Source organism: Petaurus breviceps, unplaced genomic scaffold, assembly GCF_028583685.1.
Source record: "Petaurus breviceps papuanus isolate PSGF00001 unplaced genomic scaffold, PetGlider_PUasm1.0 90977, whole genome shotgun sequence".
Classification (NCBI taxonomy): Eukaryota; Metazoa; Chordata; class Mammalia; order Diprotodontia; family Petauridae; genus Petaurus; species Petaurus breviceps.
In genome coordinates this window covers 4,649,418-4,662,198 of record NW_027187391.1, presented here as the reverse complement: position 1 = coordinate 4,662,198, position 12,781 = coordinate 4,649,418, and the positions used below count along the sequence as shown (strand labels likewise).

General features: G+C 35.0%; 1 long non-coding RNA gene across 2 annotated transcripts in view; it reads left to right on the top strand.

Moving 5' to 3' along the window:
* LOC138153013 (uncharacterized) overlaps nucleotides 1-12,237 on the top strand; it is a 665,929-nt gene extending 653,692 nt beyond the window's left edge. For both annotated transcript variants that reach the window (XR_011166271.1, XR_011166272.1), the window contains one exon: nucleotides 12,074-12,237. This is a non-coding gene — a long non-coding RNA (uncharacterized lncRNA). The remainder of the gene's footprint in view (nucleotides 1-12,073) is intronic.
* The last annotated feature ends 544 nt before the right edge of the window (nucleotides 12,238-12,781 follow it).

Sequence of the window (12,781 nt, the reverse complement as noted above, 5' to 3'; positions counted from 1 at the left end):
ATGATATTATTTGAATCTCAAAGTAACCCTATGCTAACAGTAATACAAATATTATGACCCCCATTTACAAATAAAGAAATAATTCTGGGGAGCAAGGTGAATGTCAAATATAGCATTAGTGGCAGAGCTAGGACCAGTGCCTAGGTCATCTGAATCCTAAATCCAAAGTGCTATATTAGATGATCTACCTAAAACTTAGGGCAAAAAGGCATGAACATAAGAATGATTATTTATTTTCCTTACAATTAAGGTTTTCTGATTTCTGCATATTCTCTTTCCTACCTCATTCACTTTTACTTTGGTAAACAAAAATACAAGTGAAAAGCCCACTACTCACAACTACATAGTCTCCCCACTTTCTCTATTCTTATCTTTTTCTCTTAGCAGATAGAGCTTCTCACCTGCTGTTAACAAAAGGAAATTACCTCATCTTTGGATGTTATCAATGTAGTTTTATTCTGGTATCGACACAAATGTCTTTTTGAATACTCAAAATCTTTTCCAGCGTTGGAAGCAAAAAACCCCAATGTGACATACCAGCTTTTTGATGTTCTTGCACCATTCCAAGGTACCCAATAATTCTGAAGTCATTAGCTAGGTCCTGACTCTGTTACATGACTCCATGATCTGGGATTGGTCACTGGGTATATTTATCACAGGGAGATAATTGTCTTGTGTTGCCTAGTAGAAAACAATTAAAGTTTGTTTAGGCAAAAGAGAAGGGGGGAAACCTGGGTAAATCAATGCAAAATTTTTCCTTTTTACAAATATAACTTGGGGACTGGGTAAAGGAAAATAGGAGCTATGCTGTTCTGGATTTTGAAAACAGGGAAAGGGATAGAAAGAGAGGTCGAGGGGAAGAGGAGTAAAGTAGTCTTGGATCTGGTTGGTATAGTTCACCTTGTGCCATCTGAAATATACTATATAGAGTAAATCTACAATTATAGCATGCTTCTTTGTAAAACCAGGTGGTTCATTTGAAACCCATTTTACTAAAGCAAATGCATATTTCTAGAAATCCCAAACACATAGAGTTTGGTACGATAGATCCTTGGAATTGAATGCAAGAAGCCAAATTCCTATTTGAATTTTCTGTAGTGTTTTCATGCTATGAAAATCCAATCAGAACTCATTGATTCTCTTTTTGGATACTCCAGTTCTCCAATCAACCTATGATTTCATCAGTATAAGATAATAACACAAATTGCTATCTATCCATGCCTAACCATCCTGTGCAGCTTATGTTATTGGATACAATTCAAGCTATGGAAAAACTTGAGATCCTAATAGGCTGGCTATGTGTAACCAGTTTAGCCCAAGATTGACAGGAAAGGGTTAAAAGTGCTCCCCACCCCCCACTATCCCTCTTTCACTGGAATGAATGAAAGAAAAGCCAGGGTTTCAGCCCTAAGGCCTTTATCAAAGGGAGTGAGGAAGAATGGAACTATGTATGGTTCTTTGATAGAAGCTTTAGGGCAGAAACATTCGTTTTCCTTTGTTGGTTGAAAGAAAAAAAAAACCTCACTAAAATGTGCATTTAAATTGGATGTAAAGTTATATGTGTACACAGGCATACTAGCTCTTTGGGACCTTTTTCTGTTCATTGGGCCACAAACTTCAGTTTTTTTGGTCTACAATACTGACAAAATCTAGGCCCGCACACAGTGATTCCCTCCTGCCCCCAGCTTAAAGGGAAAAAAAAATGTAGCAAAAACAAAAACAAAAAACCCAGCAGCTCCAAAATGAAAACCCTTCCTCTTGACAAAGGTTTTCCTGAAGCTCTTGGGGATTCACTAGGGGAAAAACAAAAAAAAAAATGTCATGGGCTACACAGAGTACATAGTACCCAGGCCACCACTGAACACTAACTCCTTGTGCTGCCCAGGAAGGAATTCAGTTCTTCAAGAAAACTCACCCTGGAGACCCCTGGCATTGACCATTAAATATTTAGCATCACATACGATGGAAAATTTCAGTGTTTCTTTTTAAGTTCAAGGTTAAAAATGTCCCTGTTAGAATATTAGCCGACTTGCATATGACCTTTTATTTCTGTTGTTGTTCTCTGTGAGCGAGCTGCTGGCTGAAACAAAACTCCAGCCTTGGTGCTGTCAGCGGATATTGTCTCAGGCTGAGTATGTAACCTCTTTCCTACAGCAAAGTTATTTTAGATGTTTTAAACATGAAGCTGATTCTATGTCTTAATTTAAAGCATTCCCCTCTCCCCCTCCCCATCCTGGCAGTTGAAAGTTTTGTGTTCATGATAAATTGGGAACTAGGGAGTATACTGCTTAGAAATCCTAGAATGATAGGATGATGTACAATTGTTAAAGAAAGGGGAAAATCTCTTATGCTTTAAATGTTATAGCTGGTGAATTGTTTCCAAAACTACATAATTAAGAAATACTATGAGTGTAAAAATAGCAATATATCAGTATTTGACTCTGAGGGCCTTTGAGAGGATCTCAAATCACTTCACAGTTGGAGAAACTGAACCACAGAGATAAAATGAGTAAGATTCTACAGAAACTAGGGCTAGAGGTTGAACCAAATGGGGCATAATTTTACAGTTCCTCTTAGATCAGCCAAATTATAATGTTGGGTGAGGAATGAGGCAGATGTTGTGTAAACAATCTAAGCCAAGGTGCTGTAGATATATCAGAGGGGCTCAGGCAGTGACCTACCTGGTTCTTCCATTTGATTCAGTATTAAAAACAGGAGAGCAATGTAGTCAAAAATCCAAGTAGGCATTTCAAAGTCAACATGAGGAAGAGAGTTGAGTCTTCTTCTTCTTAGCCATAGGGGGGAATAACTAGTGCGGAAGAGTGGTAATTAAATAGAAAGAGTTTTCACTTAAATATATGTGTGTGTGTGTTAATGGCTAAAGCTGTCCAAAAAATGAATGAGCTGCCTCATAGAGTAGTGCTTGATATCTCTGGGGTTCACCTTCAAATAAAAGTTAGATGATCATGGATGTTAAAGAAGGAATTCAGTAGAGAAGGCAATATGTTACAATGCAAAGTATTCTAGATTTTATTACAATACTAGATTAGTTATTTTTATTTGTGTCTGTGTCAACTAGACTGTCAGCTCCATGAAGATATGTACTATGTATTATCTAAACCTATTCCGTTCCCTAGAAGAGTACTGGACATATAAGAGTCACTTAAAACTCTATTGAATTAAATTTCATTTGATTGGATTGTGGGCAAAAAAAAAAAGCAATGTTAATTCTCATCTCTGCTACCTACTAGTTATACCAGCTGTAATGACCATGAGCAAATCACTGATGCATCTGTGCCTCCATTTCCTTATCTAAAAAATGGAGATAATATTTACATTCCCTGTCTATAGCATTTCTGTGGATCAATCGAAAGAGTACCAATATGTTACTCTGTTAATTGAAAACTGCTGTAGAAATGTAAACTGTTCCTATTCCTTGTGCTCCAGCTTGGATTAGGTCTACATGAACTCTGAGGTCCCTTAACAAATTCTATCATTTTAGTGTCCAGAGAATCCACAGGTCAAGCCAAGAGCTGGACAGAAGGGTTTTGGAAAGTAGTACTTCTAATGTTGTTGTGGTGGTGGGGGTGGGACTCCTTGGGGAAGCATTGCTTTTATACCTGGTTGAAGGTGTTCACTGCCGGTGATTCAGTCAGTCAATGGTTAACTAGTATTAATTGAGTATTTATTATGTTCCTGAAATTGTGCTAATGGTAGGGAATGCAAAGAAAGGCAAAAACATTGCTTCTGCCTGTAAGGAGCGTACAACCAAACCAAATGGGAGAGATAATATGTGCATAGGTAGACTCAAAATGTTATATACATCCATATGCACCTATAGATGTATGTGTATATATGTCACATATACACACACATACATACATACATATATCAATTTTAAGCTATTAACTCTTTCAAAGCTTTCATAGCTTAAAATTGCACTAAGACAAAGCTGTAATAGTTTAAATCTGCACTAAGACTTTCGGGACACCAAAAGTATATGAAATAGATGGAAAGAGCTCTTAAAGGCCTCATAGCTTAAGGAACCAGGAAAGGATTCAGATGGTGGATATTGAGTTGATGAGGTATTCTTGAAGGATATCCAGAAACTTAAGAGGTAGAGGTGAAGAGGTAGAACGTTCTAGGCATGGCAGACATCTAGTGCAAAGGGACAGATACATGGCATAGAGTACTGTGTTTGAGGATCCTTAAGTAGGACAGCATAGTGAGTTGAAATCTGTGGAGGGGGACCAAAGTGTTAGGAAACTAGAAAGGTAAGAAAGGATCCAGGTAATGAAGAGTTTTAAATACCAAAGAAAGGTTTTAAAAGTTGATGCTAGAGGAAACTGGGAGCTGCTGGAACTCATTGAGGGTGGAGTGTGACATAGGTAGACCAAAGCTTTAGAAACATCATCTTGGTAGCTGAGTGGAGTTGGTAGAGGTATGAGTTTGCACTCTGAGTCCATCATCAGGAAGTGGGGAGTGTGTTTCAGAAAGAGTGCTTCAGAATTGCAGTTTGTCATTGTGTTGATCAGATTTCCTAAGTATTTAAAGTTGTGTGTCTTAAATATATTTTTGTTATATAAATTGTTCTCTTAGTTCTGCCTTACTTCACTCCACATCAGTTCATACATTTATTCCTAGATTTCTCTGAAACCTTTTCTCTCTTATCATTTCAACAATGCAAGAGTGTTGAGTACGATGGTATTTAATCTATTTCATATGTCACAATTCATTCATCAGTTCCCCAATTGATGAATATCAATTCTTTACTACTAAAAAAAGTTACAATAAATTTTTGTACATATAAATCTTTATCCTTCTTTCTTTGAACTTTCTAAAATATAGATACAAAAATGACATTGCTGTGTCAAATGGCATGTGACTTTTTATGTGTAGTTACAAATTGCTTTCCAGAATGGTTAGATCATGTCATGATTCCATCAGCAATGAATTAATATATATGTTTTCCCACAGTCCCTCCGGTATTTGTCTGTTTTCTTTTCTCTCAATTTTTATACTCTCTTAGGTATGAGATTTTTATGTTTGCCTTTTTTCTAATTATTAATGATTTCAAGCATTTCCTCCTGTTAAAAAAAATGAATCTCATTTTTTATTTGCTTGCTGGCTTGGCTTATACCTACACTTTGTCAGTTTGAATTTTTGTTTTTCTACCAGTTTTTTGTAATCCCAGAAGTAGTTTTCTTTTGTTTCCATCTTCACTATCCTGTCTTTCCCCATTCTACTGCTTTGACATAAACTTTTTCTCTTTTATAGCCTCAAAAAGTTGACAATCCTCAGATTCCTTGAGATGGAGGTTGTGCAGTTCTATTTATGTCCTTGACCAAAGTAAACTCCATGAGGAAAACACCTGGGCCATGTTTTCAGTCCTCTTTTTTTTTTGGGGGGGGGCGCTCACTCTAGTCCTTTTTCCATGTTTCAGACTATGTCACTACTGTGGGTGGAATAGGTAAAAATTACTTTCGATTTCGAAACTTGTAAATTTGCTTGCAGTAGCTGTAGCTGGTGCATGAGTAAACTAAGGTTGGGAATGGTGAATGGGAACTTTAAATTTAAATTCTTCAGTATTATTTCAGGAAGCTTTTACAAAGTGAACTGTTTCCATTTTCATTTCTTATGACTTTAGCTTTAGTTATTATAGATTACTTTCTTCAGAGATTGTTAGTTTGGGTATTTATGCAGAAGCTACTACTCTACTGTCTTGTTGCTCACGTGACACATTTTATTTTCTCATTGATTTTCATTATAAATGTTCCCATAAAAAGAATTGCAAAATAGATTCATTTCAAAACTTTTAATGGGAGAAAGGTTAAATCAGAGACTTGTGGCATTAAATAAAGAAGGTAATGCTAATGTCATAGTTGATAGAACTAATCTGTTCTAACTCATTATTTTATAGTTGAGGAAACTGAGATTAAAGCATATTAATTAAGTTAATTCATAATATATTTCCTGGGTCTGTATTTCCCTTAGAACTGTTTGCTTTTTTGTTTAGGCATGTAGAACAGATCCCCAGAAATAATTTAAGGGTCAGAGATCTCCAGGGGATGGGGGGAGGGAGGAGATAAAATGAAAAAACAGGAAACAGTACAGAAAGTTGCCCAGAATAGAACTTTTTTTTAATGCAGATGACAAAGCACTCCTAATTGATTTAATTGGTAGAGAAAATACACATGCATATTCACTTAAAACTCTAAAGAATTCCCTTTAATTTTTTTTATCATATTGACATTTTATGTCATCTTTATTTATGAATATTTCCTGCCCCCCTCTTTTTTAAACATGAACCATCCCTTATAATAATGGTTAAAAATGAGGAAACAAAAGCAGTTCAGCAAAACCAGTCAACATATTTGCTATGTCTGACAACATAGATAATATTCTATTCTATACTCATAGGAGAGGAGGTTCTGCACAATTTTCTATATGTTAAACCCCACCCCCCACAAATCTTTCTACTTGTTATTGACCTGCCTCTTCCTCTCCTCTCTACTTCTCATTTTTGATATTTCTTTCATGTTCTTCCATGTTTATTTCTCTTATTTGATAAATAATTTCTGTAATTTTACTTTCCTGCTTACTTTCCCTGTTCCTTGCTGCATTCCAAAGGACCTAAACTAGGAGCCTAAAGGTTTGATCTCTAGGATCACTTTCCATCTGATGAATCTATGGTGCTAAATTACTTAAAAATGCTAATAGAATTGGATTGCAATATCACCATCTATCAATAGATTTCATCATCTAATGTGCTACCAATATATTTCAACTTGAATTTTTTTAGACTTCAAGTCTTTAGGTCATATGTACCTAACTAGTTACCCATTCCATCAATTATGCTCATTTAAAATTCTGTATATTAAGAATACTTATAGTATGAAAAACATGTGTTTACAAGGAATGAAACTTAGTATCTGCTTTTGGAAAATATATTTCATGTCAGATATATATACCACAAAGTTTCAAAAAACAAATGAGAAGTCTTTTGAATATATCTGGATTCTTTTGTTTCAGATAAACTGCAAGGATCTGACTATGTCTACATAATATTGACCATCTGAATATAGATTGTGGAAATACTAAAATATTTAATAAAAAATAACATATAAGATATATAGATAAAATATTTATTACTTATATATTTTATCTTCTATGTGTGTGTGTGTTTTACCCTATGTATTTTTCTGGTAACAGAAAATATACTATGAGATAAAGTTACAGAAAAATTAAAATATTCCTTAGACTTGTCAAAGACTCTAAATATTTGTAAAAGCCAGAAATTATTCATAAATTACTTGTTTTCATGGAAAGAATAATGGGAAAAAGAATATTAACTTATTAACCACATTCCTAGACTTATTCATTGGGTAAATAAGTTTTCTTAAATAGGTGAATAATTATGAGAAAAGGGTTTATTGGGTGGGATTTTTGCCACAAAAAAGGAAGAGAAATGCAAAGTGATGGAACAGTATAGTTTGATGAATGTCAAAAGAAAATGGCAGGTTGAAAACACTTTGTTAAATCTTGACCGCACTTCATATCTGGGTGATCTTCCATAAAATGTATGTAAATGAGTAGCTATGCAATTATGAGGACATTTTGCTTTTCACCCATGATAATTTCCATTCCCTCCTAACAACTTCCTAATGCAAGCACATAAAGTGATTTGCTTTGGGATATAGATACTTTGGGATATAGTCTTAGAAAGGCAAAAAACTCAGAAGTGAATCTTTGATCTCAAACTTAGCTATTTCCCCCCAAGAATGCTGTGTATTTTCTGTGGGAACCAAAGCAGCTGAAGGCTATCTCTTAACACTTTGAATAAACAACAAGCCTGCAACAAATGGAAATTGGACTCTTTAAAGTACACAGTTACAGCCTAAGTTAGTGTTTTTCAATCTTCACCTGACCATATCTTCCTTCTATTCAAGTAGACTTATAAGTCCTTCCTTAAACATATTCACCCCTCCTTCAAATGATATACTAAAGTATGGCAAACTTATGTAGATAACCTTAGTAAAATTTTATTTAATTCAATCCTTATTGACATAATCCAATTTTATTAAAGTTTTTTAATTGAAAACCTACAAAGGCATTGCACTAGGCAGTACAATGGACACAAAAAAGTAGTAATCACCCATGGTATCAAGGACCTTTTAATCTTATTGACAGAGAGAGATAAAACAAATATACACTACATGATATCATATGCTACATGGCATGAGAAAAGTGTAGCAGAAAGATCACCAGGATTGGTTTCATAAGCTATGGGGGACAGTCACCAATATCTCTGAGCTTCAATTTCCTCATCTGTAAAATGAGATGAGTAAATTTATATCACAAATTGACACAGATATTAGAGATATTTTGGATATGGCCAATGCAGGAATTAGTTTTACTTGCCTATGCATATTTGTTATAATGGTTTTGTTTTCCTTCCTTTTTTTAATGGAGGAGAGTTCTAAGGGAAAAAAAAAAGTAGATTTTTGTTAATTAGAAAAAAATATGTAAAGCCCTCTCCTTCCCAAATATTTACTATCCCTACTTCACAGAGTTCATGTATAACTCCAAAGAGAGAATATATGTAAAAACGACAGGGGAAATAATCAATCAACAAGCATTTATTAGATGCCTACCATGTGTCAGATACTGTGCTAAGCTCTGAGAACAAAAAGATAAAAGCAAAATTAAAGAGTTGGTTTTTGGGGAAAGATGATCCTTTTGATATTGTACAAATTAGGTTTGAAGGGACAGTGGTATAACTTCTATGTGATAGCCAACATAACTTGGGCCCTGATATGAAGATGGATCTGAAATATAGATTATTTTGCCATAGATTAAAACCCCATTCAGTGATAGCCTAGGGTTGAATAAGATCACCAAAGGCCAGAGTATATGTGGAGTAGAGGGCCAATAATAGAACTTTCGAAATACTGTATATTTCATATAGTAAATTATGGAAAGAAAATCAGTTAAAAAGGACATAGTCAAAGAAGGAGAACTAAAATATTATCAATGTTACAGAAATTTAAGAAGAAAAAAGAATCTTAAGAAGGATTGGGTAGTAATTCTGGGATGGAAAGAATAGGGACATTTGGGTCATAAGGCTTGGGTTTAATACTACTTGATTCTTAATATCTGTGGACCTGAAGAAATTTACTTCATTCCCTTGGGACTCACTTTTCTCATCTCTAAAATAAAAGGGTTGGACTATCTGACCTCTGAAGCCCTGTTGAGTTCAAGAGTTTTGTGTCAAGGAAATGCTTCAGAGAAATAAAGGACAATCGTGATTAATAAAAGATCAGTGGATTCAATGTTCCCTTAGGAAAGTGGTCTTAACAGAGAGTTTTGGGCAGGAGACAACTTTCAAGGGTTGGGCATTGAGTAACTAGAGAATGGAAGCCAATCTTCAACTATTTTCATTGAACCCCATCCCCCTTCCTTTACAACTCTGACTCTGATTTATGCTCCCTGGGCCTTCACAGATTGGCCCTGGCTGGCTCTAGTCACTTTAAAGTACTTCTTTACTCCCATGTACCAATGTATGTTCTTCTTTTTATACCTACTTAATATCTATGTGAAAAATTAATTCCCTTCCTTTTGATTACAGAAACTTAAAGGTTAGATTCCATGCCATGTTTGTATTATTCTTGAGATTTCCTTGTCTTTTAAAAGATCTCTTTGTAGGTGGATCTGTACCAATATTGAACCAAAATGTTGGAATGACTTTCTATGCTACCCATAATAAATCATATGTGGGAAGTTGATTTGAGCCTCTGTTCAGACCTATATTTGGATTTTGATGTCAAAGTTTCTGGCAAATTTTTATCCAGTTAGCATGGACTTTGAGGTAGGCTCAGATTTGTTATTAGATTTGTGAGAACACATATACTCTTTAACTTTGTGTTGCCTGTTGCTTTGGGAAATATTTGCCAAGGGGAAAAATACCATTACTTGTTCCTATAGGAATAATGAATTAAAACTTAATTTATCATGGAAAGTTGTCTGGTCACAGTTGCTCTCAGAATGAGTCAACAAAGCAGTAATTATAGTGTGCTTTCCTGTGCTTGCTCAGTTATCCATTCCTGGACACTGTTTTTCCAAGATTGCTTATCGGTCATTTTAATAGAGTTCAGAGGTTCCTATGGTTTGTACAGAGAGTTTACATAGTTGGTGAAGGCCCATTCTCCCCCAACTGTGATAGAATCAAAGAGATTAACACTTCCATAAATGGAAGGAGAGAATGAAAGTATCCACAAAATTAAATGCATATGATAAAACTAATTGAACTGTTACTGATGGTCTATAGGGAAAGATTGTTCACAAAAGACACTTCCTCTGTTACTTAGAAAAAAAACCACAAAGGACCTAGAGGTATATTGTCCCTGCTATGCTCTTTAATATGAGTATAATAATGTTGAGCATCTAAGGTAGTAACTGACCTTTCTCATCTCTCCTTCATGCTGAATAGGGTGGACCTGGGTCCTTCTCTGGCCTGCCAAATCAACTCCCTTGGGCAGGAGGAGTGTTTTTCCTCTGATCTGTAGATATTTGATCAACTATACACCATAAGATTGGCTTGTTTTTAGGCCTAGGAGCAATATGATGGTCCTCTGGATCCATGAAGAAAAATTCCTAGCATTCAGGCAGAGGTGTAGTCTTTTGCCTAATTATTATAAAGATAGATAGAGAGATAGATGCATAGATATAGAGATAGATAGATAAATAGATACATAGATAGACAGACAGATAGAAAGAAAAGAAGGGAGAATATTTATTATGTATTTATGGGCCAGGCCTTTTGCTAAGTCCTAGAGATACAAAAACAACAAAATAAGACAGCCCCCCACTCTCAAGAAGCTTGCATCCTAATTGAGGAAGACAAGACACAGTAGGAAACTGGAAATAGGGGAAAGAAGGGAGGATAGAACCAATGGGAACTAGGCAGTCACTGTGGAAAGATTATTAATCCAAAAAAACCAAAAGCACATTTTTCTAAGGGTATGTCATTTTTCATTATTAGGTGTCATCATTCATTACTAGGTGACTCAATATACAGAAATTTGCTGCATCAAGTAGAAGTAGATACTATATAAATTTTCTTATTTTTAGAATTTTAATTAGGCATACTCCAATTCTCTACTGCCACTCTTTTTCATTTCATTTCTATTTGCTCCAAGATAGGAATCAATTGCCCAAAACAAAATATTCAGTCAAATTGCACTGATAAAAATGAATCAAATTCTATTTTTAGGGGTAAAAGATATTTAAATTCCAAAGTCTGGAAAATACTAAAGACAGGGATATTTTATCTAGAAATTTTGTCAGGATAACATCAATCTAGGTATATCTTATTTATTGGGGGATGTCTATAAGTTCTTTTGCATCAGTTGTTACCAGGATTGACCAGAGACAAAATTGAAAAAAAAAAAACAGACCAAGTTTATGACCTGTGTTAAGCTTTATAGTTCTACTAACTCCTTCCTTTCTGCCCTATCTTGACTCCCTCATCCCAATGCTTATTCTAGATTTCATTAATGGGGTACAAATTCCTTGGCTTGACACCTTCATTCTGTCAGTTCGAAGTTTATTGTTGCCATGATGTCCTCCTCCAAATCAAAACTTACCATCACTGCCAAATGTTCTCTCAGGGCCAGTCTCAGTATGCCTAATAATTAGCTAACTTATTAAACTAATCTATTCTAATGAGGATAGAATGCAATAGGAGACTCCATAAGTGCACTTTTCCCCTCCAGGTATCACACATAGGTTTAAACTGTGGGTTTATGGAGCTTATGCCCTACCCTACTTATCCACTAACAAATGGCATATAGAAGATTATAATGGTGGGAAATCAGGCTTGGAAGGAATGAACATCATGAGTTGATTGGACATCAGGAGGAGTTGATTATATAACATGGTGTGTGTGTGTGTGTGTGTGTGTGTGTGTGTGTGTGTCTGTAAATATCTTTAATAAGCCTTTAAAATCACAGCCTCGCTATGTATATATCATTTTGACTTTATTTATATAGATGACTCTGTTTTTTCATTTTAGATGACAAGCTACTAGAAAGAGGCAGACCCTGTCTGCTTATTTTCCTTTGTACAGCATGCCTACAGATGATTATTTGATGGTGAGAAAGACACAGTGAATTATGGTACCAAAACTCCTGATGTCAGAAATCTCAACTTCCTCTGAAAACTCATCACATCTCACTTATATATTTCATATTAAACTCTACTTTTGCTTGGTGCAATTTGACTGTAGCCTTATTTCCTTTAGAATGTTACATCCCCAGTGCGGCAAAGACTGTATTGCACTCTTTTTTTACATCCTCTTTGGTTTGGCTAGAGAATGTTCGATATATTAGGTACCTAACAAGTGTTTGTTGAATAAATGAATTAATGGATAACAAGGCAAAAAGGAACAAATCCAGAACAATGAACTGTTTACTTAACATTCCTGAAGTGGATTTGATGACTATGACAGAGAACTGATAAGATTTAACAACATAGGTAAAAAAAAAAACAAACAAAAAACCACTGTTAAGTAGATAGTCATGATTTCAGGAGACTGCTTTGAAATAGTATATATTTGCAGCTCTTATTTTGATAATACAATTACCTTTTACTCACAGTATAGCATCTTTCATGTTACTTTCCTGTATATATCTTTTGAACTATAAAGGTATGTTAAGAATAGGAAAAATACACGAAGCTTTCAAAATCCTGGCTGTTGTCACTTTAACTAATGGCATTGAAA